The following is a 9,134-nucleotide window of genomic DNA, read 5'->3' as shown; positions in this document are numbered from 1 at the left end:
ATTCGGCAGAGGACAGACACCGTCCCTCTATATTCGGCAGAGGACGGACACCGTCCCTCTATATTCGGCAGAGGACGGACACCGTCCCTCTATATTCGGCAGAGGACGGACACCGTCCCTCTATATTCGGCAGAGGACAGACACCGTCCCTCTATATTCGGCAGAGGACAGACACCGTCCCTCTATATTCTCTCCGGCTATACGGTCACAGGATACAGTTCCTCTTTCTCTTCATAGTATCTCCCTTAGCTGGAGAGTGGCAGTCGTCTGAGGGGGCTACGTGCCGAGCTGGGTGTCCTGTTACAGATAATTTCATGTCTTTACAAGCAGAGCTCCTTATTAGCACAACGAGAGATGTTCCAGCCGCTGAATAGGCCTCATTGTCTCTCCAGCTTTATTCTGCTATCCAGGAGATATTAACATCAGGCAAATAAACACAGTGCGGGGCTAAAAATAACCTATCTGCAGACTGTACACATGTGAGATACAGCGCGATCATACGCAGCCGGCATTCATCTCCAAAATCATTTCCGCTAGAAACAAAAACACTGTCCCAATATAGAGGGAACAACAGATATTCTGTGTCAGAGATAAGTGCTGAATTTTATGTCATGTTAATCCAGAATTAACCCCTCACCACTAGTCCCCCCTCACCACCAGCCCCCCTCACCACCAGCCCCATTCACCAAGAGCCCACTTCACTAACAGCCCCACCTCACCACCAGCCCCCCTCACTACAAACCCCCATCACCATCAGCCCCACTCACCATCAGCCCCACTCACCACCAGTCCCCCTCACCACCAGTCCCCCTCACCACTAGCCCCTCCCACCATCAGCCACCCTCACCACCAACCCCCCCTCACCACCAGCACCATTGACAAGAGCCCCCCTAACTAACAGCCCCACCTCACCACCAGCACCCCCTGACTAGAAACCTCCATCACCATCAGCCCCCCTCACCACCAGCCCCATTCACCAAGAGCCCACTTCACTAACAGCCCCACCTCACCACCAGCCCCCCTCACTACAAACCCCCATCACCATCAGCCCCACTCACCACCAGTCCCCCTCACCACCAGTCCCCCTCACCACTAGCCCCTCCCACCATCAGCCACCCTCACCACCAACCCCCCCTCACCACCAGCACCATTGACAAGAGCCCCCCTAACTAACAGCCCCACCTCACCACCAGCACCCCCTGACTACAAACCTCCATCACCATCAGCCCAACTCAGCACCGGCTCTCCCTCACTACCAGCTCCCCTTCAGCACCAGCTCCCCCTCATCACCAGCCCCCTTCACCACCAGCCCCCTTCACCACCAGCCACCCCTCACCACCAGCCCCCTTCACCACCAGCCACCCCTCACCACCAGCCCCCTTCACCACCAGCCCCCTTCACCACCAGCCACCCCTCACCACCAGCCCCCTTCACCACCAGCCACCCCTCACCACCAGCCCCCTTCACCACCAGCCCCACTTCAGCACCAGCCCCACTTCACAACCAGCTCCCCTTCACCACCAGCCCCACTTCACCACCAGCCCCCTTCACCACCAGCCCCCTTCACCACCAGCCCCCTTCACCACCAGCCCCACTTCATCACATGCCCCACTTCACCACCAGCCCCCTTCACCACCAGCCCCCTTCACCACCAGCTCCCCTTCACCACCAGCCCCACTTCATCACATGCCCCACTTCACCACCAGCCCCCTTCACCACCAGCCCCCTTCACCACCAGCTCCCCTTCACCACCAGCCCCACTTCACCACCAGCCCCCTTCACCACCAGCCCTCTTCACCACCAGCCCCACTTCATCACAAGCATCCCTTCACCACCAGCCCCACTTCATCACCAACTCCTCCTCACCACCAGCCCCCTTCACCACCAGCCCCCTTCACCACCAGCCCCACTTCATCACCAACTCCCCCTCACCACCAGCTCCCCTCATCACCAGCCCCATTCACTAAGAGCCCCACCTCACCACCAGCCCTCTTCACCACCAGCCCCACTTCATCACCAGCCCCCTTCACCACCAGCCCCTCCTGGCAGACTAGACCACACTCCTGGATTCCGCTATACTATTATTTAATGAGGGAGGGGACTTGATGACGAGATTCGGATGTATGTGTATGAATGAACATCAAACCCAGCACAGACCCAATGATCGGCGGTTCAAGGCACAATCAGGGTCAGTCTTGTACAACCTATAAAGTTCTACTTTTGTATCTAAGACATATTTTTGCTATTTAACCAGAGAAACAGCAACTTGTGGTTCTTACTTATGGCTGATTTGTGATCATCACCTGACAGTACCAGGCAGGAGTGAAATCCCTCTCATTAATATTACCGTCACCCAGTTTCCATACATCTCTAGGCAGAGAAGGGAGGCAGATTTTCTACCTGTATTTCCTAATTATAGATCACTGCCAGAGCCCTTACCCACTGAGCCACACATTCTCCCTAAAGTGCTCAAAATCTTTGTATATTCATATAACAAATAGTCAGCTCTCCTGACAAACAAACACTTTATAACACCCATGTCATGTTCCCAGTGATAAAGAGATGGTCAGGTGACCGCGCAGTGCGTTCCTCACACCCGCTTAATACCAGGGTTAATTGTAGCAGCTGTGTTTTTGGAAGGTTTGATAATTACATGGAAAAGTTAATTGTTTGTGAGGACAGATGAGAATCAGGCAGTCAGATCTCTCATCACCATCTCCTCCCTCACTCCATGATGTCAGCATGAATCTAACAGTCACACAAATCCCTAATATGGTCATCGGGAATCAGACCTCAGGGCTACTCAGCTACTGCTTGTCCCATTACCCAGGTCCGTATGGTGGTAGATGGAGGGACGTGTGTGAGATTGGGGAGATGGAAGGTCCTGCCTGAAGTACCAAACAGCATCACATGAGACGCAGGAAGGAAACATTACATGACGGGAGAAAAAATACAATACCAAAAACTTACATCATATAAACATGAACATAAACCTGGGTGCAGTGGAACTGAAATATGGTGTAAAAGTGGTTGTATGGTGGGAGGGGCAGAAGAATTGGGGGGATGAAATGAAAATAAAGCAGCTAATGATTGGTGGAGATAGTATAAATATGATTGGAGCAGAGAGATAGAGAGTGATAGCGGCAGTAGATTGCATATGATAATACAGATATAAGATTATTATTATTATCCATTTTTTATAGGGTGCCACAAGATGTCCGCAGCGCCGTACAGAATGCAAACAATAGACCATACAAGGTGAAACAGTACAGAACAATAAACGAGTAATACCAAGAGCTCCAGGCATAGCTAGTACAGTGACATTACAGCAGGAGAATAGATAGAGAGACGGAGGGAAGAGGACCCTGCACGTAAGAGCTTACATCCTAAAGGGAGGTCAAACAGACCCCAGGTACATGGGAGGTCAGTGGAGGAGATCTAGCGTAAGAGGAGCGAGTAATGGGACCAGGAGGTGAGGAGAACAAACATGGAGAGAGGGTTAGGTGGATGGCTGGTGGCTGTGGGGAACAGATGAGTTTTAAGTGCCCGTTTGAAGGTGCTCAGATTAGGGGACAAACGGATGGAGCGTTGGAGGTCATGGAGGAGGGGGGGGCAGCTGAGAGAAGTCTTGAATTCTGGGTGGGATGAGGTGATCAGAGTGGAGGAGAGGCGACGGTCATTGGCCAACCGAAGGGAACGGGATGGGGTGTGAATGGAGAGGAGGTTGGATATATATGGGGCAGTGGAGTGGGAGAAGACCTTGTACGTGAGGGTGAGGAGCTTGGAAAGGATTCTGTAGGGAAAGGGGAGCCAGTGTAAGGGAAGGCAGAGAGGGGAGGCAGAAGAAGAGCGGCTTGAAAGGAAGATAAACCTCGCAGCCATGTTGAGTATAGAGCGAAGGGGGGTGAGGTGAGAGCGGGGGAGGCCGGTGAGGAGAAGGTTACAGTAATCAAGTCGGGAAATGATGAGCATATGAATAATGGTTTTGGTGACATCCTGAGATAGGAAGGGACGGATACGGACGATGTTGGAAGTTGGAAGCCACAGGATTGAGTGAGAGATTGTGAGAGGCCGTCAGATACACAAGAAAGGAGGGGGGATCAGGAGCTGAATGTCATCGGCGTAAAAGCGATAAGACTTTCCCCAGAATAAGGACTGTCCTGCCTAAGCTGGGGCAGATGAGGGGGGGGGATGTAGAGGTTTTCTTTACCAAAAGTCTATTTTTTACTACTTCACCAGCTTTAAAAATCACCTTATTTTAATTTTACTGATTGATTAGTATCCAAGATGTATCCAAGACTTCTCCCGCGCCGCTCCCCTCCATTGGAACAAGCTCCCCCGCTCCATCAGAACTTCCCCTAATCTGTCCTCTTTCAAACGAACATTAAAAACCCACCTTTTCCTTAAAGCCTTCCAGTCTCATGCCTAAACTCCCACCGGTCGGCTACCTCTCCCTCTCATCCCTTCTTCCCTTCTCCCCCTTCCTCCCGTCTCTCCGTCTCATCCATGTGTCTGTCTGTCTTCCCCTCCCTTTAGATTGTTCGCTCCTTTGATCAGGGCTCTCCTACCTTCTGTTTCCATCACTTTTAACTGCGCTCTCCAGCTACTCAGCTCACCTCCTCTCAGTCCCTCTGCCCTCTGTCCCCTCTCGCTTCTCTCCGCTCCCCTCAGTGACTCTCAACCTGTCATCCGTGCCCACCCTCTTGGGCCATAGTTACCTGCCTGTACTCACTTTTCCCCTCCCTCCCTCTCTTTCATGCTGTGCCTGAGCCCCCAGAGTTATAGTGCTTACTGTTACTTGTACTGTGCTGTTTCACCTTGTACTGTGCCATTGTTTGTCCTTGTACGGTGCTACGGATACTTTGTGGCGCCCTATAAATAAAAATTAATAATAATAATAATAATAATAATAATAATAATAATAATACTGTAAGACACCAAAAGACATCAATATTTCCTCGAGATACATGAAGATACATCGCTGCCTCCTGGAGGCACCTCGCGACACATAACAAGGAATTTAATGCCCCCCGTGTTGCCTTAATTTAACCCTTATAGCCATATATTCTGGTGGCACCCCAGGTTTGTTAGTGATATATAATCACCCCCAGGTTTGTTACTGATATATAATCACCCCCCATCCATGTGGGAAATAATAAACCTCTCCTTTGCCTGGTAATTCAGCAGCAACAACTCCCATCCTCCGATGCTGCCTCGGTGGCTCAGTCAATGCAGAGACTACTGGGAGCAGAGTCACACTGTGCCTCGCACCTCACCATGGGAAACAAAGCTCGTCCAGATGTCGTTTAACCACAGTCAACAGTCTGCGTACAATAATCATGTTTGTAAGTCAGCAGCCATCTGTGACCGGGAGCCGCCGGTGCCCAGGCTGGGACTAGGACCAGATGAGGACAGGTAATAACAGAAGATTTGTCTGAGTTAATATATAACTTTCACTGTTAGAGAAACATAACAATTCAGGGCCGAAGGATCAAACGCAGCAATCTGTGGATCTAGTCAAATTATTGTCATTTCATGAAAATCTGCGGCCTGATTATTGTTCTACTTAACTCTGTTATCCAGCAATATAGACTACATATAGGATACAGCAACCCAGCCGCGTGATAGGAAGCCGGGTGATAGGAAGCCGCGTGATAGGAAGGCGGGTGATAGGAAGCAGGGTGATAGGAAGCCGGGTGATAGGAAGCCGCGTGATAGGAAGCAGGGTGATAGGAAGCCGGGTGATAGGAAGCAGGGTGATAGGAAGCCGCGTGTTTCCTGGAACGGGGGCACCAGAGGCGGATTCACATCTTCTGTGTCACCCTCAATGCCCACCACGTTCTCTCTGTATAATATAACTAAATGGAATTAATAATATATAATAATATACAAGTATAATAATATAATTCAGATATAGTTCAATGTCTGGCCATACATGCATGTGGGCCTGCACAGTGTAACAGACTGTGTGGCACATAGATACCCGCAGCGATGGGAGTACCAGTAGTAGGTGATGGGCAGTGGAGTACTGTATATCCATCTTTTACCTCCTGAGGGCCTCTGGACGAATGGGGACATATTTCACTAAACGTGGAGCACACAAGGGGTCACTGGACGGATAACACCTGGGGGGAAGCTGTCATTTTTTCGTGGGTTCGCATATCGCCACACATGACTGTCACGGTGGTACTCACTTTTACTCTGCTGGAAATTCCAACAACTAACTACCCGGCAGGATTACAGCGAAGACCGCATCGCCGACTCACTGGAAACACTGACAGCTTGATAGGCAGACTTGACTAAATTGCAGCAACTGAAGAGCCCGGCAGCGTCCGATGACGTCAGAATGAAGAGACAGATGGTCATCCGAGATCTTAAGGTACTGTAACGGATTTACTGGATTCACTACTAATCTTGATTAACGCTGGCTCACCTGAGGTGCGGAGTCTAACGATCTCCCCGGTATTCACCAAGAACCGCCGCAAGGCGGGCTGGGCTTTGCTGCCAGGAGTCGCAGGTCGCGGTCCTTAGGTTTGCCCCAAGATGTAGTACAGCGGAGTAGGAGCAAGATGAGAGTAGTCGGACAGGCCGGGTCGGTACACAGGCAGGCAATGAAGACAGAATCAGGAAGCAGTCTCGGAGTCAAACAAACCGGATCGGTACGCGGGTCACCAGAACAGGAGGGTGGTCAGCTAGCCGGGTCGGTACACAGGAAGGCAGATAAACGTATAGAGAAAGGAGCGTGAGGCAATCCGGGTCAGGAGCACAGGCAATCTGGGAGGTCAGCAAGCAGGTTCGGTACACAGAAGATCAAGCACACAGGAAGCAGGAACGAGGGGGACACAGGAATCAGGAGTCAGGAACAGGTAAGTTGCTCTGACACTCACCAAGTGTCAGAGCTATGTTTTTATAGTGTGTCCCATTTGAATTCCCCGCCCTGGGGAAGTAATCACGTGACCGCCCTAGGTAGCGATCACGTGACCGCCGAACTCGGAAGTGCGCCTTCCGGGTCCGACGGAGCGGTAAGGGAATGAGGAGAGGTGAGTATTCGTGACAGGTACTAATTTAAGGAGGCGCATTCTAGAAGTGGCGCCTCCTTAAATTAGTAGTGAGTCAGCGATGCGATCTTCTCTGTAATCCTGCCGGGTTGGTAGTGTCAGAATTTCCAGCATCGTTGTATAGACCCAACCCGACTCTCGGTTATCACCTCCAAATCCCGGGATTTACTATCGGGCAGTCTGGAGGGTGATGCAAGATGGTTTCAACATCCCAAAACTTCCAGAAAAACCAGCAGAATAAAGAAGAGGGTGCTCGGCCAATGACCGCCGCCCGTCGCCTGTCCTCCACTCTGATCACCTCTTCCCACTCCAGAATCCAAGACTTCTCCCGAGCTGCCCCCCCCCCCCACACTGGAACGATCTCTCTCGCTCCCAATCTGTGCTCCTTCAAATGGGCACTCAAAACTCACCTGTTCCTGAAAGCCTTCCAACCATCCACCTAACCCCTTCATCTCCTCCACTCGTTCTCCCCTCTCTCCCCTGGCCCCCGTGTTCTCTCCCCCATGCTTCACTGGCTCCCTTTTGTACCTGATATTGTTTTACCCTCCCTTAGGATGTAAGCTCGTATTAGCAGGGCCCTCTTCCTTCCTGTCTCCTCACCCGTTCTTCTGCTCCGTGTTTATTGCATCAGCCTGCCTGGAGTTTCTGAAGTATTGGTACTTTGTGTTTATTGTTTTGTACTGTTTCACCCTGTATAGTCTACTGTTTGTGCTGTGTACGGCGCTGCGGAAACCTTGTGGTGCCTAACAAATAAATGATAATAATAATAATAATAAGGGATGAGATCGCTCATACCACGTGCTGGCCATTCAAAATATCAGAGGAGCACAATACACTTATTCATTATGAGGGCAATAATTAGTTATTTATTAAGGGGGACAAAATTATTTTATGAATATATTTGGGGGAGCTAAACTAATACTGATTGACCCCATCATGAATAAGTGTACTGAGTCTCCTCTGAATGGTCAGCCTCCGTCCAGGCTCTCTCAGAACTTCCTCTTTTTCTGGTGGTTCTGGCTCTGTGTTATCAGTGATCAGTACAGTAACTCTGTGAGCAATACAGAGGATATAACATAATAATATCAATAATAAGCGTAATAATAATAATTACGGCATATACAGGACATTCCCTCGTACGGTGCAGATGACAATGGTCAGTTGTCTGAGCAGACAGATTGCACGTTGGATAAATTGCAGCTTGATCAAGGTCATGGTTTATATTCTTACTATGTAAAAAAAACGGAACATCAATTTGTAAAGTGTCAATCTGACAAATTACAAGAAATAAACAAAAAAATCTGTCGGTTTCACTGAACCGCACTTTAGGAAATTCCCATTTCCCCCTCAGTATCAATGACCCTTTATCTCCTTACCAGGTAACCAAATAATCCTCCCTGGTCTGTAAGGTTAGTGTACACTCAGTGATCGAGTGAGGGTGTGTGAAATCTGCGGAGAACAGACTAAGGGGTATATTTAACAAATTGTGATGGTGCACTAACGTGCACTTAACATAGAATCCATGCCCCGATGTGTCCCCCGCATATTTATTAAAGATGCATCGCAGCAGATATCGTATTGTATTCTGCTTCGTTTTGGGGAGCAGTCACCATTCAATAGTATGGTGACTGCTCCCTCTTGCAATCTAACAAGTGCCGAAAAATAGATTTTTTCGGGAACTTGCTGGAGCTGCCGTACATTATCATAAATGAGAAATCTCAGTGCTGTCAGCTCTGCTCCGAAGAGCAGAGCTGGACAGCGCATGTGTGGAGGGATCACATGATCCCTCCCTGTCACTCACCGCTCGCTCTCTGAAAACTATAGTTGCAGAGATCGAGGGAGATGTTTGTGCGCATGTGAACTGCACACGCGCAATTGCTGAAAGAAGAAGACTGAAGATGACGAGGAGGTGATCCAGGGATATCGCGTTCCGAAGAGGGGGGTAAGTATGATTTTTTTTATCACAGAAACAGAAGTTTTTCGGAACTGCTGTTTCTGTGCAGGGTTGTACATAAATGTGAGAAATAGTTCAATCCTTATCATCGCGATAAGAATTGAAAACTATTTTTCAATTTA

The sequence above is a fragment of the Mixophyes fleayi genome, chromosome 6 (genome assembly GCF_038048845.1).
Source record: "Mixophyes fleayi isolate aMixFle1 chromosome 6, aMixFle1.hap1, whole genome shotgun sequence".
NCBI lineage: Eukaryota > Metazoa > Chordata > Amphibia > Anura > Limnodynastidae > Mixophyes > Mixophyes fleayi.
Note: the sequence above shows the minus strand (reverse complement) of the source record.